The sequence below is a fragment of the Artemia sp. Qi Xiang Cuo genome, chromosome 10, assembly GCF_049724085.1.
Source record: "Artemia sp. Qi Xiang Cuo chromosome 10, ASM4972408v1, whole genome shotgun sequence".
NCBI classification, from domain to species: Eukaryota; Metazoa; Arthropoda; class Branchiopoda; order Anostraca; family Artemiidae; genus Artemia; species Artemia sp. Qi Xiang Cuo.
Genome location: NC_142803.1, coordinates 22,341,768 through 22,367,192, shown reverse-complemented (window position 1 = coordinate 22,367,192; position 25,425 = coordinate 22,341,768). Strand labels below are relative to the sequence as shown.

Below are 25,425 nucleotides of genomic sequence, written 5' to 3'. Positions count from 1 at the left end.
TTCAACCGGTTTCAAACTGGCACTAATATTTGTAAAAAAAAAAAAAATAAAATAAAAAAAACTACATTTTCTACCTTACAGAACTGACATTACTGAATTTTTGCATCGAACTAGTAAAAGAAAAGACGAATCAAATAAAAATTTACTTGAAAAACAATGAGTTGTATTACTTCACGTATGGATACTGGTAAGGTTAATGTAAGGTCACATAAAATGTAAGGTCAAGAATACGGTACTACATTTTATAGTCCCAACCGGCGGTACTGATCTCTGTTTAACAGCCATACAACCAAAAAGGGCAAGGAGGGGGGGGGCCCCCAACCGGTGCGGTCGCATACCCTTCCGGTTTACCTTCCCCAGATTTTTACAGCCCCACATTTAAAGCCGGGTTGACTCTGGCTGAGCTTACAAAGTCAAGCCACTGATCCATGTTCCAAACCCCCAGCAACACCAGGATTCGAGTCCCCGTCCTCATGGACAAAGCATTTCAAGCGAAGCACGCTAACCAATTGGCTAGGACAGCTAGGATACTGAAAAGTTGTGCTAGGATAGCTAGGATAATGAAAATGATCCAACATATAAGAACAGCGAATTTAGTTTCTTCAATTCATATCCCTTGTATAATAATGCTAATAAAAAAAAAATGAAACGAAAAAATAAAATAAAAAGGGTTTTATTTCTATTTTGTTTAATTGTAAATGTAAATGTAGAGAGGTCAAAGAAAATTTTTGTGTAGACCTATTTAATCTGGTAAATACAAAGTAAATGTCATAACAAGAAGTGAAAAAAGCGATGGTAGTATTTTGTATATGTTGCTTTATTAGTTTTGTAGTGTCGTTTTGACACATTTTTTTGGTACTTTTGAGGGCCTTACACTTCTTGCAGTCGTACACCCTGACCCAAACATGCCACAATGACAGGGAAAAACAAGACTTGGCTCTTAGAAGACCTTTTCCGTAGCATTATCTTGGAAAATTTGGAGAAATCTTATCCAAAATTTTTATCTCTCTGAATCACTTCCCCTAAAAGGTCTCTGTTTTTATAAGACAGTTTAATGTGAGTTTCCATTCCGATAAAAAAAGAAAAAAAAGAATTACCTGTTGGAAGATGAGATGAAATGAGTCCTCAGATGATGCGTCTGGATAGATGCGTCTGGATGGAAAAGGATGCATCTGATGCATCATGACAGTAAAATAATCTGGGGTATCGTCTTCAGACTGAGCCTAAGAAAAGAAACAGTCATCATAGTTTAATGCAATCCACGATCATCATGGACTAAGAATAGACGACTGAAACGTTTCACTAGACACTTCAAAGATAAAGAGATCCAAGTTTAGGTGGTTGCCCCACCCCTCTTATGTGAAGGTTGATTTCAGAAAGAATATTGTTTGTTGGTATTCACTGTTTTGCCATACTATCTAATGAATCCCTGCATAATAGCAGGAGGGAGCGGGAGGGATTCCCTCATATATTAAATATGAGGGAATCTACAATAGATTATTTTTATGCCCAACATTATCTTGTTCTACACTGAAAACTTAGAGGTCAAAATATATTTTGCATTATAACACTATGTTGCATTGCAATATAATGCAAAAAATATTTTCAATACAAAAAACATAATTAAAAGTTCAATTTTCAGAATCGCTAAAATTGGTAAATACATTAAGGACATTTGACCTCAATGGCATATAAATTCTCAAATCATTGCGAAAAAAAATTATAAAGCTGAGATTCTATTTTTTTTTTTTTTTTTTTTGTATCATTAGTAATTAAAACGTTACATGTTAGTGTTAATAATGAATCTAGCTGCCAAAAACCAAGGTTTAGATTAGTATATGTTTATCCTAACCTTTAATTTAATTCTGTACTTTCAGGTAACTTTTTTTCCAATTCAAGAAAATAATGACAGAATTAATAACTGTCAGAAGAAATGCTTCGATTTTTCAATCCCATTAAAAATGGGATTCTACGGGAAGTGTCAGAAACAAAATTGATTAGCTTAGTTATAAAAAAGCAAATTGTGCATTGTATCGTTTTGACCCTTAAAAAACATCATTATGAGGTACTGGTCACCCTTAAACAAATAGAAATGAAAACAGCTCCGATGTAAGTAAATTTTTCACATCAACAAAATACACTTCAATATAAACTCCCCCGTAAGGCTCTATGGCCAGGAAAAAAACAGGGGAGAAATAAAAATGAAATAAAAACAAGTATTTTCAATATAATGCATTGCATTTCAACCTTTCAAAGACTCAACACACACACACACACACACAAAAAAACAAACAAGAGAAAAAAAAATAATTAAAAGACCCAAACAAAAAGCGATTTTATGAGACCCCCCCCCCCCCAAAAAAAAAGATGTTGGACAATCCAATAAAATAAACCAAATTCAAAATATATATTTGAAACCAAACTACCAAAAAAATATTATACAGACTCAAAACCCCTCACAACAAATGTTTCCAACCCAGTCTAGTGTCACCTCCCCCCCCCCAATAAAAATAATAAAAATCAACAAAAATATGTTTAAACATGAAAAATCAAGACATTAAAAACATTCTTAAGATTCTTTTGAAAGTACCAAACGAGTGACATTCTTGAGCTGACTCAGGTAGGCTATTCCAAATGATATGACAAGCAGTTAATATATTAAAGTCAGACCTCACCGATGGAGTAAATAGAATATTAATACTCCTTGAATTGCAAAGATGATGCGAAGACCTATCAGCGACCAAAGAAGGAGTAGTTTGAAGGGCTGTGGGAACATCACCATGAATTTGATGAAAAGTGAAAGACGCACACGAAAGAGTGTAGAGAGACTGCAAAATCAATTAATAGACTAGTTGGGTTAGTTGTAGAGCAATTTGTTTCCTGTATAATCCTTCTCGCCTTATCATATAACTTAGAAAGTGGTTTCAAAAAAGAAGAGAAAGTTGACATCCATATTGTAGGGCAATAAGAGACGTAGGACTGAACTAAGCAATGGAACAGAATTTTTAAAACTGATCCAGGAAAAATATGTATTAGCTTGCTCAAAATTCCAAGACTCCTTGAGATCTTCATATTAATTAGTCCAATATGATGCTTGAATGAAAGGTTTTCATCGAGACAAATACCGAGAAATCGGACGTATCGTTCCTTAGGTCTACTGAGAGAGCCCCTTGAAAGCTGGATTTTAGATAACTCAGGTCACGGCAATTTGCAACAAACCAAAGAACGACTCTCTCAAAAAGGTCAACTAATTTGGGAAGCATCTCAGACTCAGTTCCTACTACAGTACCAATGGTACAGTACTATGTCAAGTCCGAACTTTGCTCATCAAAAAACACGAAAAGCTTGGGCAGTTTTGCGGAATGATCAAGCATTAAGGTAGATTATGCGACAAACTGAAAACGAAGCATTTAACGAGTCTATATAGACTTGAGCTTTGTAAGCCTTTCTCCATTCCCATGTAAGAAAAGGGTTGGTGCTGGAGTGTAGACCTTCAGTCCCCTTTTTTTATGAATTACTCGAAAAAACTATTGAAAAAGTAACATTTATCGTTCGAAATTTGATGTGCACACAAGCAGACTTCATTGAAAATGAAAACGGTGACAACGGGGTTTTGAATGATGGGGGGTTAGCACCATATTTTGTAATGAGTAAACTACAGCCCATAGTAATCGTAAATTTGGAAAAAAACGTGTTGAAAAAAAATCTGTCTAGTGAGGAAAATGCTTCATTCAAAGGTATTTCAGGAATGCTATTAAATATAGCTATTAAATAAGAATGATAACTATTATTGGAATTATACAAATATAGATATTTATCACCCAACTGACTCGGTCTGTCGATTAACATGAGTCAGTCTATGTTAGTAATTTTTGAAGATAAACGTTATGAAATCCGCGAAGCAATAAGTTTTGTTAGTTTTAATTTTCAAATTTGCTCAATTTTTCAAAAAGAAAAGCTTTATTTTCTTGGTTAAAAATTAAATAATTCAAAATCGTCACTTCAAGGAATATTGACCAGTACTCTTTTTAAATTTCCTTGAAATGGTGAATCTAGAACTGTTTTTGTCTTTTTAATTGTAAGTATTTTATTGCAAGTGTTATTTTTATTTATTTTGTTCTTTTCTTTGCTGATAACGGCTCTTAGATATAAAGCCAAAACTATCCCTTAGATAATATTTCACTGTCTTAGAATAATTCCTATTTGTTTTACCTTTCATTATTCGTAATATCCATATTTAAATATATATAAATACTATCTAAAATTAGAAGACGAATCTCCTCAAACAGCCATCTAATCAATATGTTCAATCTAGATAGCGTTTATGTTTCCAATTAAGAAACAAAAGCACTGCGACAGGAAATCTAGTGGTCAAAGTAGGATGCAAAACTAAATTATAACGTAATTTCCTATTTATAAACTTATAGACATTCACATATAAATGAAAATCTTATAATTTTGAATAACTAACACTTTTCTGACAGATTTCTCTCCTTTTAATTTTATTCAAATGATAGCCTTTTCAACAAACATAGCTAAAAATGAACAGAGACGGGAAAATTAAAACAAAAAACATCTTTTGTGTCGGAATTTAAAAGACACCCAAATAATATTACGTAAGAATAGCCCTGGAACTTACAATTCTTTCGATTTTTCATTAGGTCCCTAGTCAAAACGAGCTTGAAAGTGTATTAAATATAGCTTAAATAAATCTTATTTATCGAAAGTAGGGGGAGATGATATTGTATGACCTTAAAATAGAGTGTAATTCATGTGAATATAAGGATTTTTAACTCAATTGATTTTGCAGGGCAAATATTTGACAAATATTAGACATTATTTGTAGTTTTTTACTTATATGATCTTTGATGTGTTTATTGAATATTACTTATTATTTCCATAAGAATAAATAAAGTATATAGAATTAAAAAAGAACAGCTATGATTATCTTCAATCACTTTTGACTTGTAAAAAAGGTTAAGAACTCTCACTTTGTGATCGAATGAACACCCACCCAAAGTTTTTGCGACCATGAAATAGAGGTGAAGATGAAGACAGGGGCGCCATTTGGGATGGGGGGCAGGAGTGGGCCATTGCCCACCCTAATTTTTCTGGGGGACCCAAGCTTCCTCCCAAAAAGGCCTTTTTTTCTTTCACAAAATATACAGGAACAAAATAACACTTCGCAATTAGTCAAAATTTTTAAACTGGTACACTTATATCTAGATTAACTTAGATACTAATGAGATTAATAGTGTAACTGGGTCGTGCAAGGGTTGAAGTGACAGATCAGTTTCTGATTTTATTGATTTAACATCTTTCTTATGTGCTATCATGAGCAGTGTTTCCACTTCTACTTATTTTGGTAGTAGAATACTTATTTTTGGACTATTCTACTTCCAAATATTAAATCTACTTATCTACTTACTTTCTACTTATTTTTGGAGGCTTAAATTTTTGTGCCGACCAAGTATTTTGGTTTGATTCCGCTGAATGTCGGGAGCGGAATCTGTCGGGAGCGGCAAAAAGGAAATTATAAAGATCAGTTTAAATGAATGAATTTGTTTAAAACCGTAAGACCATCCATATATAACCCATGTATTATTCACCCAGTTCGCCAGTTTACTATCTAATATCAGCAGCTGAAGAGCCATTGAGAATTCATGAGTTTGCCAGGAGCTCAAGAGCGTAAATTGGCAGCATTGAAGAAGGAGAAAGAAGCAGAAATGCAAGGTTCTCTGAACAGATGGATTAAGAAGCAAAAGCCAATTGAACCGGCTCGGCAAGTAAGTAACCTACAGTATTTGTGTTTTATTAAGTCGTTTCTTTTTTTTCGCGATCTGGTGGACCAAAGTTACTATTCTGAACCGCCCTGGGTAGTTTATATTGTGTTAAGGGGATGCGGTACCTTAAATGTACACCCTATCTCGCCCGTTATAGACTTTCTTAGTTTGTCTGGCCAAACTATTTCGAATTGATTGGGCAGTCTTGCCCTGGCTTGTAGAGCTTGGATAAGATATTCGAATAATCGACACAAAACTAAAAGCTGACACCTACTTTCCTGGAAATCTTAGAAAAATCATATAACTTCTCGCGGTTTGTCCCGGAGATAGAGATGTTCAGTTTTAATGAAACATATATCATCGGAAAGCCTATTTTTTATTTTTTCTATTAATCGGAGCAAATTTTTTTCATAAAGTTCAGGAAAGGACAGTCCCTCAAAATGTTCCAGCATACCTGCAAGGAAAACACCGAAAATCACCTCTAAAGGAATTATCAGTTGACCAGCTTGGTCCCTTTGGGAACTCAGTATGGCGCTAAAAAAGCTAATTCTTTTTTACCGTTGTAAAAAAGCTAATTCAGAAGTTAGGTAGCCTCTTTTAATTTCTAGTTTTCTTCTTAGATCTTTCCTTTTTTTTCTGTAATTTAATTCTTCTTTGATAAAAGAAAAATTATAGCCCCTCAACCAATGCAGCATAGTTATCTTTAAAATTAACTAGCCTTTTACTGAAAAATAATAAATACAAAATAATACTGGATATGCAGTAGACCTGGTTTCCAATATTAAGATTACCTCTATGTTGTTTTGTTTTTTTTTTCTTCTGCAAAGCACTGTTAATTTTATGGATAACAATGCTACATGGGTTGAGGGGCATAAGCCAAAGATTGTCGTTTTTTTTATTTTCTTTCGATTTTTTTTTTTTGTTTGAAACACACAGTTTTTCAGTGCTGTTAATTTTATGGATAACAATGCTACATGGGTTGAGGGGCATAAGCTAAAGATTGTCGTTTTTTTTCTTTTGTTTGTTTTTTTTTATTGACGGGGCACACACTTTGGCAGTGTTTATAGCATTCGATTTGCTGCAATGCCGACTGGTGATATGAAGCCGCATTCGATTTGCTGTAGTCACGCTTCACGTTTCGACATTTGGTCCAAAAGTATGAACCTGTTTGGCGGTCACATTATCAGTAGTTCTTCAGGCTAAATGGGAGAACGTCGCAGAAAAAATGCAAATAAGCCCATAAAGGAGAAGGACGTAACTGAAATTACAGCAAATCGAACGCGCCTTTAGCTTATTTGCGATCTGTCATGACACCCGAATCATTCATTCAAGGACTACTGTAAAGGCTTTTTGCGATTTGGGTTGCTATTGCATTAAGCCCAAAGTTTTTATTATTGTCTTTACGGGTAAATAAGGACAACGCATGTATAATTATCCGAAAAACGCCCTCTTTGGCTTTGCTGAAAATTCCTTTTTTTTCCGAAGTTCGATATACTTTAGTAAACTGTCACACCATGGAGGAGTTCTAGCACTATTTTTCCCGAACTCCTGTGCCGAAAGTGGAAACTGCTACACAGTTTGGACTTAACATACTAAAAAAAGCAACTGTTTAAATGTTGAAAATGAGTTCAATAGTGCTTCAAAGTACAAGAGTGACTTTTAACCTTTGGGTATATCTTTCAGGTGCCTGACTCAGCACCCGAGCATTCCATTGCCGTCGCTTTGGGTCCTTCGAAGGACGTGGTGGTCGATCAGACCGAGCTAGTAGAAAACGAGACGACTCAAAGAGACACTGCGCCTGTCACTGCTCAAGAGGCACAATCTGGACGAGATACGACTCGAGATGAAGAGCACCATCGTTCAAGTGGTCCTACTGATATTTCTTCATCCTCCCACGACCATCCATGTCAACCACAGCTGCTCCGGTACCCTGCACAGGTTTCAGCAAACGGCAAGCTAAGACGGTCGTTTAATATTTCGTATTATGGAAAGCATCCTTGGCTTGAGTACTCAGTAAAGGAAAATTTGGTTTTCTGTTTCTGCTGCAGACACTTTGGCGGCACGTCAACCCTTCGCAGACAGAGATACGGGGCGAGGCCTTTCATCGAGACCGGCGTCAGAAGATGGAAGGACAAGCGTTCTAGAAGAGCATGCAAAAAGTGACCGCCACAGGGACAGTGCAGTTTCGTGGACAAAGTTCAAAGCTATACAAGCCAAGGAGATGCAACCCATCGCATCTGTTTTGTCAACGGACAAGAATAAGGAGATGAATGAAAACAGGGAACACGTAAAGGCTTTACTGAATGTAACGGCCCTACTGAGGCGACTAGGTACAGCCTTTCGCGGCCACGATGAGACTGAATCTTCGGCAAACAAAGGACATTTCGTCAAAACTTGCAATCTTCTCGCCGAGTATTTTCCCACGCTTTTCAACAAGCTACAAAGATGATACGGCCACGATACGTCCCACAAATACCAGAACGATCTAATTTCAGTTATCAGATCTAGGCTTCGGTCTATAATAGTGCAAGAAGTTAAGCGTGCCAAATACTTTGCTATTCTTGTCGACGAGACAAAAGATAATTCGAAGAAAGAACAGCTGGCCATTCTTCTGAGGTGCTTCGACGAAGGAAAAGTACGAGAAAGACCAATAGGATGCTACCATATGAAAAGCCTGGATGAGGAGAGTTTAGCCAGCTTCATTCACGACACAGTGGCGAAACTTGGTCTCGACTGGAACTATTGAGTTGCTCAGTGCCACGACGGAGCAAGCGTGATGAGCGGGCCCTTCTCTGGTGTTCAAGCGCGACTGAGAGCGAAAGCGCCACAAGCAATATACATTTATTGCCATGCGCATAGACTAAATTTGGTCATTGCAAACTGCGTTGAAGGTGTTGGGACTGTTGGCTCATTTTTTTCGTTAGTCCAAAATCTGTACACGTTCATTTCCAACAGCAACACCAGACATCAGCTTTTTGTCAAGTCCCAAAAGGCTACTCAACTGCCAGTCCTGGAATTAGAAAGGAGTGCCGCGACAAGATGGTCATACTGGCATCGATCAATAACAAAAATAAGACACCGATATGAATGTGTTCTGGCTGTACTGTCTGGAGTCAGCGAGGGAGCTGATAGTGAAACCCGAACAACATTATCTGGGCTCCGGAGAAAAATGGAATATTTCACAGTTCCTATCCAGTTGCTCTTTATGGAAGCAATTCTGAGGACGACAAACTCTATGTCCGAGCAGCTTCAGGCAGATGATCTGGTAATATGTAGGTCCCGCACCTTGATTCAAGCAACAAGGAAGGAAATAGCTGAACTGCGCTCTGATACTTCATTTGCATCGCTTTTGGAGAAGGCAAAAGAGTTTGCTGAAGGTCTTGAAACTGAAGTGCCTGACGTGAATGGACCCGGGACCGGATCCACCTCTGCGGGTCAGGAGGGACGACCTAGAAGAACCCAAAAAATTATCAAACACCTGAAAGAATTCATGACCACTTCGACGTTAGAAAAAAACTTTGTTGAATCCGACAATAGAGCTCCAACTCTAGCGGAATAACTGAAAAGAGAATACCTGGAGACTGTAGATCGTCTGATTGCGGAATTCGACAGACGGTTTACAGATAACCTTCCAGTGCTCAGTACACTCGAAGCTCTGGACCCCAGCTCTACCATATTCATGGATGCAGGGCTCCTCAAGCAATTCTCTGAACTTTATTCTGAAATGGACATTGACAAGATTCTTCTTGAGGCCCAAGCTGGTATTGCTAAGCGGTTTTTGCTCGAGGAGGAGGCAAAGCTGAAGTACTTCATGGACGTCATCGACAATATCGAGACACTTCCAGTGGCCTATTCAGAAATTATCAAAGTTCTTCATATTGCTGCCACACTTCCTGTCACGACAGCCAGCAATGAACACTTGTTTTCTGGGCTGGAAATAGTGAAGAACTATCTGCACTCCACCACAGGAGACGATCGTCTTAGTCACCTGCTTTTGATCTTTGCAGAGAAAAATTTAGTTAAAAACTTGGATTTCGACCAGCTTTTTGACGACATTGCAAAGATGAAACCACGACGGTTCCCCTTGTTGCCTTGAGTGTTCACTGATCTGTTTCAAATTTTTTTTGTATTTTTTGATTTTGTTAATATACTTGATCGAACAAAGTTTTGCATCGTCATAGCCGGAGCGTGACTCCGATTTGGACTAAAGTATTTACTGTTAGCAGCGAGCTGATAAATTCGGCTGCAGAATGTACTTTAGTCAAATCGTGAGTTTCTACAGAGGTTCGGCTTTCGTCAAGTTATAGGTTCGGAAAAGTGGAAGATTCCCATATGGCTGTTTTTTTAACATCGCACATACCGTTTCCGCTTTCTTCAGATATCTGGTCTTTTCCGAACCTATGGCATAAGAGCGAAAGAAGGAAAGGCAAAGAAATTGAGACAATTTCCTTAATTTTTACGGTAACTCCCATGGAAGGCAGTTTTTTTTTCGGATAAAGCTAGAGGCAATTTTTTTTTTTATACAAGCCTGCTCAGGGGCCCATGTCGATTGCTTGCCCACCCTATGGTTTAGCTGAAATGGCACCTCTGGATGAAGAAGGGGTAGCCCCTTTCCTATACAGAATCCTGTTTGAATTATGATCCGTTCGTGAGTATGAAAGTTTTTTATGACTATTTCAAATTAAACATATTTTCTAGATGATAATTTTATAGTCTACGGTTTTGATGGAGGTAAAGTTGAGGTTCATTGATAAAATGAGCTGTCATTACGTTCGCACTGGATTTCAATGTAGGAGATGCCTGCTTCAAAAAATTGTGTACACCAGTTGGTGCGCACCCTGCATGGTGCAAACTACCATGCTGGCACAACATGTGTTTTACTTGGTGTGAAGAGGTGTGGCATGTTGGAAGTAGTCCATTTGAGGTGGAACAGGGTTATAAGACCTAAATTACGAGTATAAAGTTACTCTTTACTTTGATAATAATAGCAGACCAGAAATTAAGAGGGATTAAATATTAATGTCATATTTTTGATGCATTTTTAAGGGTTTTTTTTACCCCACCCCCTGAAAATCTAACCCCCAAAAAGTCCTAGATATGGCCCTGGGAACTATATATCGATTTCTACCTCCACCCTCCCCACGTCTCTCCCCTAGAACTGATTCTGTGTTTATCTGAAGGCTCAATGAGAGCTGAGGATGTTTTGGTTTTAAAATTCACCCTTCGAGAGATTTCCCTCCCTTGCTAGCTATAAAACAATCAGAAAACCCCACTGTAGTGATTTAAAGCCCTTATATTCACATGCTTGGAATTGCAAAAGAAAACAATAAGTTTTTTTTTGTCTTATGAACGCAGTTCGTTGAATTGCCTGGTAATTAGCCTTTACTACTACTACTACTACTAACAACTCGCTGCAGCATCAAGTCACCAGAGACGAATACAGCTAAACAGATTCCCGCTTCATCCTAATCTATTCAAAGCCTCCCTCTTTACAACCTCCCAGGAAGTTACTTGATTTTATTTGAAGTTACTCCCAGGAAATTATTTGAAGTTTTATTTCAAATAAAACTTAATAAAAGAAGTTTTATTTGAAGTTATTCCCAGGAAATTACTTGATTTTAATTACAGTCGATACGTCTATGATACAGAGATACGAGATACGCGGCTTTGCATTAATAATTCGACGCTGCTGCGTTGGGTCTACGTATAGTGAAAATCAAAAAGCAGATATTTTGAGAAGGACCTCCACCAAGCTGTCCTCAATGCTAAAAAATGACAAGCAACTAACCTTTTGAAGTGAACTCAAACAGATCAGAAGAAACACTGAATAAAAAACTTCATTTCAGTGTTTTTCAAAAAGTATTTTCAATATCTAGGGGGACGAAATTTGTTGTTTTTTCATGACTATCCCAATAAGGACATTTTCCAAAATAAGCGGGAGGGGGGGGGAACAAATCTCGGGTGACACGACTCCCACCCCAAATTGTCACCACTACTATGAAGGGGGGTTTGGCATAATCTGCCCACAGAGGCAGTGCGTTTTGGTCTATTGGGAAGAATTATGATGTCCTTGGATGATTAACAACCATGAAAGTTACCCCATCGATTTAGCTCTAATGATATTTCCTATTTCAGGGAGTTGCTCAGAGTCAGTGGCTTATCGATATATAATATTTCAAGCAACCAACGTCAGGTTTCTCGAACTAATATTCCTTCGGAGCCCCTCCCAAGTACAATCACATTCATGATTGAACAATACAAACTCATAGAATTCATGTGTAAACTTGTGATGTAGATTCTGCTGTTAATTTTTGAGCGAAAGTTGACTAATGACATTGTTTATGCTGGATCGGACAGCGTGATTTCTCAACCATTTAATTTGAAATTACTCAATATATTGCCGAAGTAGCGTTCCTTATACCCTTCCCAAACGATTATCATACAACTTCTTAAACTAGTTAGCTATCGCATTCGTATATAATAATCATTCTTTAAACAGAAACAGCATTCATAAAACGGTGCAATTTTACCGTTTTCGGTACATTTTTTTTTGAAAAATTTGTACAATACAAATTTTCCGATATTTTTTTTCTGACTCAGATATCTGTTCAAGCTTTAGTTTATTGAAAATTATCTTAATTTTACGACGAATTTTTAACCTGCTGTTCAGATAGCACAAATTAGTCTCTTGCGGTACAATTATTAGCCGGAGAAATGGTACGTTTATTTCAAAGAGTTGGCAATGCTAAACAAAAGTATTATTTTACAGTAAATAAATAAAACTATTAAATAATTAACCTAGAACATTCTTAAAACGTTAAGAATATTTATGCACCCATATTATTCATTGGAATAATCTGCCGGTAAAACAATAGTGATCGCGACGAAAAAACAAACAAACTTTAAGCAAAAAGCAAACAGTTCGTGTTTTAATACTGTTATGGCTAATTTTCAACCTGCTGTTCAGATGGTAAAAATTAATCTCTTGTGGTACTATTTTAGTTGGAAAACTGGTTCAGTTTATTCCAAAGCGTTTGACAACGGGGAACAAAAGCATCCTTTGACGGCAAAAAATAAAAAATAATAAGCCTGCTATTCTTACAAAGTTAAAAATATTTTTACGCATACCATTCATTTGAATAATCTGCCGCAAAAACAGTAGCGATTGCAACGAAAAAACAAACAAACTTTAAGACACAAAATAAACAGTTCGTCTTAAAATCATTTATTTTGGAAGCAGCACAAACGTGACCAATATTATGCACAAGGCGCACGATCATTCTTTGGCATTCAAACAACTTCGGCTTGTACTTAATTAACAATGTCTTTTGCACTTACAGAAGGCACCGAATCGGCCTTCAAATTATCAAATTACCATACAAAAACTCATTACAGTGGATTAGGGTTGATGAAAACAAATCACAGAAAATTTGAACAAGAACTGGTGAATATACTGTATTTCGATGTCCACTAATAATCAGCCACTACTGAATTAAGTAGAATAAACGGTAAATTCAACCGGTTGCAAACTGGCACTAATGTTTGTAAAAAAAAAAAAAAAAATTAAAAAAAAAACTACATTTTCTACCTTAAAAAACTGACATTACTGAATTTTTGCGTCGAACTAGTAAAAGAAAAGACGAATAAAATAAAAATTTACTTGAAAAACAATGAGTGGTATTACTTCACGTATGGATACTGGTAAGGTCAATGTAAGGTCAAATAAAAGTTAAGATTAAGAATATGGTACTACATTTTATAGTCCCAACCGGCGGTACTGATATCAGTTTCACAGCCATTCAACCAAGAAGTGCAAGGAGGGGGGGGCAGCCATCCTGTGCTGTCGCATACCCTTCCTGTTTACCTTCCCCAGATTTTTACAGCCACTCATTTAGAGCCGGGTTGACTCTGGCTGAGCTTACAAAGTCAAGCCACTGACCCATGTTCCAAACCCCCAGCAACACCAGGATTCGAGCCCCTGTCCTCATGGACAAAGCATTTCAAGCGTAGCACGCTAACCAATTGGCTAGGATGGCTAGGATACTGGAAAGTTGTATGAAAATTGATCAAACATATAAGAACAGCGAATTTAGTTTATTCAATTCATATCTCTTGTATAAAAAAAAGAAGAGAAAAAAAATCAATAAAATGAAACGAAAAAAAAAATTAAAAAGGGTTTTATTTCTATTTTGTTTAATTGTAAATGTAAATGTAGAGAGGTCAAAGAAAATTTTTGTGTAGGCCTATTTAATCTGGTAAATAAAAAGTATATGTAATAAAAAGAAGTGAAGAAAGCGATGGTAGTATTTTGTAGATGTTGCTTTATTAGTTTTGTAGTGTCGTTTTGACACATTTTTTTTTTTGGTACTTTTTAAGGCCTTACACTTCTTGCAGTCGTAACAACAGAAACTTGAGTATTATATAGGCAAGGCTGTATCCAGGAAAGGGGTATATACCGGGTTCGAATTCCCCTCCCCCTCCAAAAAATGCGCAAAATATTTTTTTTTTATTTTTTTTTTAAGTTGTTGTTACCTCCCACATCTAAACAGAAATACTGGATACGTTCTGGCTTATAAATACAAATAAAATCTTATGAACATCTTTGCTCACAATTTTCGTCACATAGTTTTGCCAAATATGTTCTAATGCATAGATTTTTTTTTTTTTTTTTTTTTTTTTTTTTTTTTTTTTTTTTTTACGGAGAGTTGAAACTGTTCAAAGACTCATAATGTAGGTTTATAGATACATTTTGATGTATCTATCAGTGCAAAACACTGACAGTCACTTCCCAAACCAACCTACAAACATAATTTAGAGTCCAGCCTTCGTAGAGAACACATTTTTCGGCCTTTCTGAAGATTTAATCTTTCTGCATACATTATCGTCAGTATAATTTGGGTTTGGCATGACAAACAGAAATAAAGAGTTTAATGGAAAACAAATAGGATTCAGGCACTATTTCAATATCTTCTTTATCGTACTAGAAATAAAAACAGATGGTCAAGAGTTAATCGGCCTTGAATATCTTCCTAAGAAGAGAAAGGGAGCGACAAAGATACTGAAAGCGATAATTTTGAATAAAAATCGACAATATTCTTTCCTGGTAGTGTTATTCTCATACAAAAAAAGATACCAGATTCAATAGCATCACTTAGCGTGGAAAAATTATAATTTTACAACAAAAATAAGACATAACAAATAATGATTTTTATATCCATAAAATACCATGCTCATTTGAAATGAGGATTATAACAGAAAAGAACTAATTTGTCCATTGGAACGGTGCCATCTGTCAAAGAGTCTGCGAAGCAAGATTTCGATAGTCTTAAAAGTCAGAGCCTCAGAGGGAGCGCTGCTTTAGATCTAGTGACTAATAAAGTACTTGGCGTAGGTAAGAAAACAAGATTCGACGCATTCATTAAACGATAGAATGTTACGTCATAAAATTAATTAACAGCACATTTCCTTAAAAATAAACACATCAGATGCGAACCATTTAACTAATTTGGTTTTTTATGCAGGAAACCCCCCCCCCCCCCAAAAAAATATAAACCTACCAAAATAAAATATAAATAAAATGCGAACAGAAACTAAATCAAAATTGTCTAAAAAAGTTTTTCAATTAAAAAAAAAAAGCTGTATTTACCGAAAAATGATCAGAAATAAAGCTAAATCATGATTCAAAACTTAAACAAACAAAAATCACTCAATGGATAAATGAAACGCAAAAGGAAATACTGGATACATTCTTGCTAATAAGTACAAATAAAATATTATTAACATATTTGCACACAATTTCCTTTACGTATTTTTGCCACATATTTTCTAATGCAGATTATTATTTTTTTTTTTTTTTTTTTTTTAAGGATATTTTAAACTGGTGGAAGATTAATAATTTAGGTTTATATATAAATTTTGATGGATTTTCTAGTGAACTTTTCTAGATCAAAGTGACAAGGAGCGCTAAAGGGTTGGAACCCCCAATAATTCGAAACCCTTTTTTCTGACAGATTTCTCTCCTTTTAATTTTATTCAAATGATAGCCTTTTCAACAAAAATAGCTAAAAATGAACAGAGACGGGAAAATTAAAACAAAAAACATCTCTTTTGTCGGAATTTAAAAGACACACAAATAATATTACATAGCAATAGCCCTGGAACTTGCAATTCTTTCGATTTTTCATTAGATCCTTAGTCAAAACAAGTTTGAAAGTGTATTAAATCTAGGTTAAATAAATCTTTTATTTATCGAAAGTAGGGGGAGATGATATTGTATGACCTTAAAATAGAATGTAGTTCAGGTGATTATAAGGATTTTTAACTCCATTGATTTTGCACGGCAAATATTTGGCAAATATTAGACTTTATTTGTGGTTTTTTACTTATATGATCTTTGATGTGTTTGTTGATTATTACTTATTATTTCCATAAAAATATAAACTATATAAAAATAAAAAGGAACAACTATGATTGTCTTCAATCACTTTTGACTTGTAAAAAAAAGGTTAAGAACTCTCACTTTCTGATCGAATGAACACCCTCCGAAGTTTCTGCGCCCATGAGATAGAGGTGGCGATGAGGAAGGGGTAGCCCCGAATCTTCAGAGGAGCTGATTGTTAAGAAACGTATAAAATTCTTCGGTTTGGAAATTACTCAATATATTGCCGAAGTAGCGTTTCTTATTCCCTTTCCAAACGATTATCATACAGCTTATTAAACTAGTTAGCTATCACATTCGTATAAAGTAATCATTCTTTTAACAGAAGCAGCATTCATAAAACAGTGTAATTTTACCGTTTTCGGTACTTTTTTTTTTTGAAAAACTACAATACAAATTTTCCGATATTTATTTTTTCTTATTTTTTTCTGACTCAGAAATCTGTTGTTTTAGTTTATTGAAAATTATCTTAATTTTACGACAAATTTTTAACCTGCTGTTCAGATGGCACAAAATAATCTCTTGCGGTAAATTCTAGCCGGAGAAATGGTACTGTTTATTTCAAAGAGTTGGCAATGCTAAACAAAAGTATTATTTTACAGTAAATAAATAAAAATATTAAATAATTAACCTAGAACATTCTTAAAACGTTAAGAATATTTATGCACCCATATTATTCATTGGAATAATCTGCCGGTAAAACAATAGTGATCGCGACGAAAAAACGAACAAACTTTAAGCAAAAAGCAAACAGTTCGTGTTTTAATATTGTTATGGCTAATTTTCAACCTGCTGTTCAGATGGTAAAAATTAATCTCTTGTGGTACTATTTTAGTTGGAAAACTGGTTCAGTTTATTCCAAAGCGTTTGACAACGGTGAACAGAAGCATCCTTTGACGACAATGAAAAATTTTTGTATGTTTTTTTTTTCAATTTGTTGTTACTTCCCACCTCTAAACAGAAATACTGGATACGTTCTTCCTGATAAGTACAAATAAAATCTTATGAACATCTTTGCTCACAATTTCCGTCCCGTAGTTTTGCCACATATGTTCTAAGGCATAGATTGATTTTTTTTTTTTTTTTTTTTACGGAGAGTTGAAACTGGTCGAAGATTAATAATGTAGGTTTATAGATACATTTTGATGGATTTTCTAGTGAACTTTTCTAGATCAAAGTGAGAAGGAGCGCTGGAGTGTTGGAACCCCCAATAATTCGTATCCCATTTTTTCTGACAGATTTCTCTCCTTTTAATTTCATTCAAATGATAGCCTTTTCAACAAACATAGCTAAAAATGAACAGAGACAGGGAAATTAAAACAAAAAACATCTTTTTTGTCGGAATTTAAAAGACACGCAAATAATATTACGTAGCAATAGCCCTGGAACTTACAATTCTTTCGATTTTTCATTAGGTCCCTAGTCAAAACAAGCTTGAAAGTGTATTAAATATAGGTTAAATAAATCGTATTTATCGAGAGTAGGGGGAAATTATATTGTATGACCTTAAAATAGAGTGTAATTCATGTGAATATAAGGATTTTTAACTCAATTGAATTTGCAGGGCATTATAGTTTTTTATTTGTAGTTTTTTACTTATATGATCTTTGATGTGTTTATTGAATATTACTTATTATTTCCATAAAAATAAATAAACTATATAGAATTAAAAAAGAACTAAAAAAGAACGAAAGAAATAAAAAAGAACAGCTATGATTGTCTTCAATCACTTTTGACTTGTAAAAAAAAGGTTAAGAACTCTCACTTTGTGATCGAATGAACACCCCCCGAAGCTTTTGCAACCATGAGATAGGGGTGGGGATGAGGAAGGGGTAGTCCCCTTACTATACAGAATAAGTTTAGCTCATTTTGGAGTTTAAAGTTACTCTTTACTTTCATAATAATTGCATGGACCAGAAATCAAGAGGGATTAAATATTAATATCATATTTTTGATTCATTTTTTAGGGTTTTTTTGTACACCCCCCCCCACCCCCTGAAAAACTAACCCCTCAAAAAGTCCTGGATATGGCCCTGGGAACTATATATCGATTTCTACCTCCACCCTCCCCACGTCTCTCCCCTAGAACTAATTCTGTGTTAATCTGAAGGCTCAGTGAGAGCTGAGGATGTTTTGGTTTTAAAATTCACCCTTCGAGAGATTTCCCTCCCTTGCTAGCTATAAAACAATCAGAAAACCCCACTGTAGTGATTTAAAGCCCTTATGTGCACATGCTTGGAATTGCAAAAGAAAACAGAGAATTTACCTAAGATGGTGAAATTTGTTTAGACCTTAAAAATATTTTGGCTAGTTAGAGATGGAGGGAGATGCCTTAAAGGATGCATTCTGATGCCAAAAGATCCCAACTCTCATTGAGCCTTCAGATAAATACATAATTAGTTCTAAGAACGATACACGGGGTGGGGGGGGGTAGAGATTGATGTATAAGCCGTTGGGCCATATTCAGGGTTTTTGTTTGGGGATTTTTTTTGGGGGAGGCTTTTTGCCCCCCCCCCCCAAAAAAAAAAATTCCAACAGCTCTCGATTGATACATTTCAAGGTAGCCACTGAACCATCATGAAAAACAAGCTCGCAGCAAATGAAAATAGATCAATTCGGACAGAAAAACTTAAAAAAAATGTATTTTACGCAAAAATTTCACTAAAACGAATCAAATTACAAGAATATCACACACCAGCATTCATAAGGAGTTCACGCTCAGAGTCATCATATTATTATTCGTAGGCAAATGCTTTCAAGTCAATCAAAAGAGAAAAAGTTTTCATATTTTATAGTATTATAAATGGTCGAAATCGTGGATAAGAAAAAACGAATGAGAAGAAATTTATTAGATGAATGTAGCAAATGCCAAGACTCAGTTAAGGAGTTAGTTAAAGTTAGAGAGAAATAAAACACTGAGTCTGAATTTCAAAAATTCAGAAAACCATCAAAAATCAACATGAGCAGGGCTGACAAACCCCATTCTTTATTCATTCCAACCATCAACCTTGTTATTTCTTTTTCCTGGAATCTTCAGAGGAGCTCTGAGGAGCTCTTCAGGGGAGAGGAACTACATATTCGGGAAAATCAAATTCATTATGCACAGGATTAACGGCGCTTCTTGAGTACTATGGTCATTGCATCGGCCATGAAGTGTGTTGTTACAGCCGGTTTTGACTCTGGGTCCCGCAATACCAAGCAGAGGTCAAACCCACTGCGCTATCAAAATCGTAAAAAAAATTAAACAAATGGCAATAAGCCATTTTAGATGAAATTTATTTTTAGATGGCGTTGCAATAATATAAAAATAGTTACTATAACCACTCCTCTACACTATAAAACGCATATAAGTACTTACTCAAACATGTCAATAGTTTTCTGAGAATGATCAGAAAGAGAAAAAAAGTTCAAATAAATAACCAATATTTGAATCTGAAATAATCAATAAACTGAAAGGAAATAAAAGTGACATGAAAAAAAAACGAGGAATTGTAATGATTTAAGATTTGGCGATTAAGATGCGCCAAATGTAATGATTTTGGATGAGCCAGATGTGGCAATAAAGATTGGGGCCATAAATGTAATATTATGATTTAAAGCGGTGTACCGATCACGTCACTCGCTGAAAGCGAGAAAATAAAATGCGTAACTATAGTAGGTTAGAAATTTTCAAACTAGCAATCTGGGAGTGTAAGCTCGCTTCCTCAAGTTATCTCTTTGTCAATTACCTCAAATGTTATGTAGAAATCAGATTCTTTGGAACCTTACCAATGGAAGCATACGAACTAGCTACCTGGTGAGCGATTAAATACAGACATATAAATAAAACAAAAATAAATAGAGAAGCAATAGTTTTATTGTGACTTACATTATAGGCGTACAACAGTGCTTCACTTCAACTGACGACAAATAGAGGTAAAGTTGATCATTAAGTTGACTCTCAAAAATAATGATGATGGCAATAGAGACAATTCATCATTGACTATGAAAAAATTAACCAAACAAAATTGACGCAAAAAACACTTTTCTTCACTATATCAAACTAATCCTGATTCTGCGCGCTAAAAGCTAATTCAGAATTGGCCCAACTCGTGCGGAGTGGGCCGCTACCTTGTAATTATGTTTGCAAACTCACTTCATTATGCTAACTGCCTATCCAATAGATTATTTAAATATTTTTGATGATTAAACATTCAGACTGCTCTTAATAATTTAAATTTCCTGTAAACATTGTATCTAGCGTTTTCTTATTTCCAAGTACCATAGCGAAATTTTAAACTATCTTCCTTGTGTAGCTGAGAATAAAAATTCATTTTCTCTTTTGCTCATTTAAGAACTTTTCTTTTTGAGACTGGATTTAAACTTAATTAGGAGAGGTTTAATTTATGTCGGAATTATTCTTAGAAGGAAAGAATTATTAATTGTTTTGTATTTTAAACATTTCACATATTACTCACGGTACAGGATTTAAGAGAAAATGAGATGTGAATTTGCAAGCGGTGGGATACGAAATTTTCACGGAAGATTCGAAAAATGTTTCTTTCAAAAATCACGTAGTAATTCCCTAATCTGTAATTTAGCTGATGATACAAATTTTGAACAAGGCCACAGTACAGCATGACATGGAAATATAAAAACGAAAATATAGTTACTTTGAAGAAAACAATTTTTTTACATAAATAGAAACAACTAACCATATTTCGACCTCACATCTCGAAGCCTTATCATAGGAACAAAGGGAAAATGAGTATTCAATTATCAGATTAATCAAATTTGAGTTCTGTCATCTAAGACACTTCCGAAATTACAAAATTTCGTTTTCAATAAATTATCCGAATCTTTTATCCAACGGTTTTGTTAATTTTGAATTCAACCTAATTTTTCGAATCTTTTGAATTTAAGAATACTATCGTCATCTTAAACCTGGTAAAATTTTCCAGGGGTGGGGGAGGAATTTTCCATGATAAATTTGATTTATATATGTTTTTCTGTCACTGCATATGTAAACAAAACACATTATTTTGGTTATTTATATAAATGTAGGGCAAAGGACACCTTTATCCGGTCTGGCTGGGATTAACAATTGGGGAAAGCATGACGTTTCAAAAAGATTGGTGTTTGTCTTTGTTGATTCAGTGCATTATCGTGTTTTTTCCAATTATGTACTTGATTTCCCAGTGAAGGGGAATTGTCTAGGGGGATTATTACAGAGAGCTTTCCTATGAGGTGGGATTAGCAGGATCAGGGGGGGGATTTTCAAATATTTTAAATTTAAAAATATGATCGTTATTAAAACGCAGGGGGGGATTTTGCAAGGAACGTTTGCCCGAAGGTAGTATTTTCCAGGGGAGAGGATTCTTAAATGTCCTTCTTTTGAGATCACAGCAACGCGCAAAGGGTTAGCTAGTTTAGTAAATAAGAAAAAAAAGGTTTAAGGTATTTCCTGGCAAAAAAATCTTAGTGTTTTTTTTTTCTTGCCTATAAAAATTTGTTTATGAAATGTATGACAAGCTAACAAAAGTTATTAAAAAATCCTTAACCAAAAATTTAATGGGTTTTTTATATTAGTCTACAATGTTCTTTTACTCTGAACAAATAGTTAACTAGCGATATATATTTAGCACATTTAAACATAGTTCCAGGTATTTTAAAGCTTTATTCTTTTAAATTCTCTTTTATATTCTATTTAAAGTATCACTTTCTTTCTTTTTCTTGTTTATTGTAGTACAAATATCTGTATATGTATAATATGCTTCACCAGAAAATTATCAATGCGCTAAAAGGAGGAAACCTGCCAATGACTTTTCTGTAGGTAATTTTGGATTATAGACTTTAAAGTGTAGACAAAGGGTCGTTTTTTATGTATTGACGATGGTGCAAGATTAAAACCATAGACAGAAACAAATTTACTAGCCTAATAAAACCGAAATGTGGGAAATTTCTTTAATTATTATGTAAATCAGTGATGTCGAGGAGGATTTGATCATCAATTCAGTTGACCAGTGTCAATCATGATAATGATTATTCCCGATTGGTTGCAATAGTCCATTTCCAGGACCTTTTTTTTCAGCTGGTATTTAAGAAAAGAGGACTGGATGCAGGGGTTGTCAAATGGAGAGGGAGCTGCCCCTCCACCCCTCCCCAGTTTTAAAATACTTTCTTGGGGTATTTTCCTGGAAAAACACCTTTTTTGGTATTTTCATAAAAAAAAACTTTTAACTACCCCCCTCCCTAGGTTTTGAAAAATATATCTTTTCCCCCTCCCCTAATGTCCCAAGGAGTGACGCTGATGACAGGATGTCTAAGTTTATTTAAAAGTTCCATTGAAACTAAACTAGTGCAAGTCTCATGTTTCTTTTTTCAGAAAATTTAACTTTAGCTATTAATGCAAAGTTGAACAACATGTGCAGCTCTGGAAAACTTCCATTAAATAAAAAATTTAGTCTTCCCAAGACATTTTTGTTTTACTTTTTCACCTCCCTGTGACTATTTTCTGAACAAATTTGAATAACAGACTTTGAAGGGCAGACATGGGGATCTAGGTAAATTTACAAGTGGCACAATATTTTAACTAGGATGAAAGTGAAAATGTCATTTGATGCCTTTTTTATTCTCTTTCATAATAAAACAATTGCTTCTGTCGCAAATTGCATCTTAAACCCTTGATGGGGCCCCAAAGATATTTCATTTTGTAACCACACAAAAGAGTTATCAACACTAGTTAAGTTATTGAAAAGTGGTTAAAAACATATCACTGGTTTATAAATAAGTTGTTCAAGAGTAATATATTCCAAAATACTAATTTATAACAATTCACACCTCATTTATTAGGCATCTCAATTCAAACCGGTGTACTACCGTTTCAAGTTTTCAAATGTCATCGAAAAAACAATAGCGGTGAATATTACGATTCGAAACTTTGCCGTCAACCATTCAGGGTAAATTCCAATTCAGGGTATATATTTGCACATTAGGGGGTGGGGATGTAAAGTTCAAGGTAAATTTGCAATGGGCTATATAATTTAGCTAGGATGAAAATGAAAACATCATTTGATGCTCTTTCATAATTCATATAATATACCTTCGGGGCCTCTTTAAGGGCTCAAGATGCAATTTGTGACAGAAGCAATTATTGTATTATAAAATAACATAAAAAAAGGCATCAAATGACATTTTCACTTTCATCCTAGTTAAATTATTGTGCCACCTGCAAATTTACTGGGATCTATGTCTCTGCGTTGGCAATTAATATACCTGGTCCAGAAGCTGCAGGGCCTGGAGCGTTAAAGAACTCACATGGAGGTAGGGCTTCGTAAGCAGGTAGGTCGTCAAACATCTCCTCAGGCGCAAAACCTGGTCCAGAAGCTGCAGGGGCTGGAGCGTCAAAGAACCAATATGGAGGTGGGGCTTTATAAGGAGGTGGGGCTTTGTAAGGAGGTGGGTCGTCAGACATCTCCCCCGGCGCCGTAAGTTTAACTTAAACAAAGGTAGAATAGAAATTAACATACGCAATTTTTAAATATAAATTGAAAAATGATAGTTATTAAAAGCCCCTAAGGAATTTTATTGTTTTAAACACATACTATTTATTAATACCTATATGTGTCTGTGTATTGTATGTCTTTTAATACGTATCTGTATTTGCCTCAGGGGACTTGATGCTGTGGTGAGTTGTTAGTAATAGTGGTAACTCATCACCTGAAGGCATGGAATTTGGAAGATCATTTACATAAATCAAAAAAATATTGGCCCCAATACAGATCCCTGTGGTGCCCATATATTTTCTAACATAAAAATATGAGACGATTCTTCACAAACTTGGACTTTAAAAATTCTTTCATATAAACACAATATCATTAAATCCAAAGCATTTACACGTATTCATATATTTTAAAAATTGAAAAAAAGAATTGCATTATATTTTTTATAAAAATATTTTTTATGTCAAAAAAAAAAAAAAAAAAAATAGTTTCCGGCAAATAACAAAAAACCATAGCCGCTGATAAGAAATTACGTAAAGCAGCAACTGCTTGCTCTTTTTATCTACCACTCAAAAAACCAAAACTGATTAGGAAAAAAAAAACTTATTCTTTTCCATAAATGAAATAAATCTTATTTTTATTATCTTTTCAAAAACTATCAACACAGGTCATAAAATAGCACTAGGCCTGAAAATGGTAATCGACGGGCCATACATGTACACATAAACCTTGATTGCATGTATTTCAATTTTGACAGGCTGGTTGAGTAAAGGTTCTTATTCAGAAGTTGATATCCAAGAATGTGTCTGATATTTTGAAAAATTTTTTATAGTTAAACAAAAATTTGAACTCAGCTGTGATAGAGGCACAGATTATCACAGTTAAAGTTGAAATTCATTATTTCCAACTTCAAAACATTTTGAAAAAAATTTTGAAATTACTTAAAAGTCCATTTAAATACAGTTGATATCATTTTCAAAACAAAAAAAAAATGATAGAAACTGAAAAGTTGTAAGTCACGTAGAGAAATTTCTAGTACATAAGAGATCAGAATAAGGTTAACACAGTAGACTAGCTAGACAATACTTTCAGGGTGGGGTGGGCATTGGATTCTATTTTTAAATTTAAATACTCAGCAAATAACCACTAACAAATATTGTACTATTTTGTTAAAAAATAGCTTATCTAGAATTTTTCTTATGCCAATAGGTCTTGGACCATGGAAAATATCTTGGACCAAGGAGGGGGGGGGGGATGAGGGGCAAGGGAGGGATCAAAAACAAGTGGACGGGACAACGAAAAACCACCTATGGAGTTGATACGAGTACAGTCAAGTTGTGATTAAATGTTTGTGTATAGTGTGAGTGATGCTTCAATTAGAGGAATAGGTTGGCCCAGGCGGGCGGGCCGTTCTATATTCGATGAATAGGTCCATGTTGTAGCACTTAGATCTTACATATGTCTGAAAAGATTATTGTTTTATAACTCATATTTGTTCTAAGATTTTACAACTGACTGATGTTATATGATTTTACAATATAGAACAATGATGAGAGAACTTTGATGACCTACTCATCATTGTTCTCAGACCACTGATCAGAGCAGAATTATGAAAAATGTTTACATTAGATGACAAAATATGTAAGATCTAAGTTCAAGATTTCATTTTTAAGTGTTTTCTGACAAAAGATGTAAAATTTTAGCACATTGATTATCACCAACT

At 34.9% G+C, this 25,425-nt stretch overlaps 1 protein-coding gene and 2 long non-coding RNA genes across 5 annotated transcripts in view; 1 reads left to right on the top strand and 2 right to left on the bottom strand.

Moving 5' to 3' along the window:
- LOC148947583 (uncharacterized) overlaps positions 1 to 25,425 on the top strand; it is a 111,189-nt gene that overhangs the window by 6,275 nt on the left and 79,489 nt on the right. The gene's annotated exons all lie outside the window — the stretch shown is intronic.
- Positions 336 to 23,690, bottom strand: LOC148947586 (uncharacterized). 3 transcript variants are annotated; one of them, XR_016142294.1, is made up of 3 exons: positions 23,477 to 23,690; positions 19,580 to 19,611; positions 336 to 1,223 (listed from the first exon to the last, which is right to left on the bottom strand). It is a non-coding gene; the product is annotated as an uncharacterized LOC148947586 (long non-coding RNA). The 3 variants fall into 3 exon arrangements; XR_016142295.1 differs by lacking the exon at positions 336 to 1,223 and adding an exon at positions 13,483 to 15,248; XR_016142296.1 differs by lacking the exon at positions 19,580 to 19,611 and having other exon boundaries at positions 23,476 to 23,690.
- LOC148947582 (uncharacterized) overlaps positions 10,080 to 25,425 on the bottom strand; it is a 140,850-nt gene continuing 125,504 nt past the window's right edge. The window contains exon 2 of the mRNA XM_089095739.1: positions 10,080 to 10,181. The gene's annotated coding sequence lies outside the window, so the exon portion shown is untranslated. The remainder of the gene's footprint in view (positions 10,182 to 25,425) is intronic.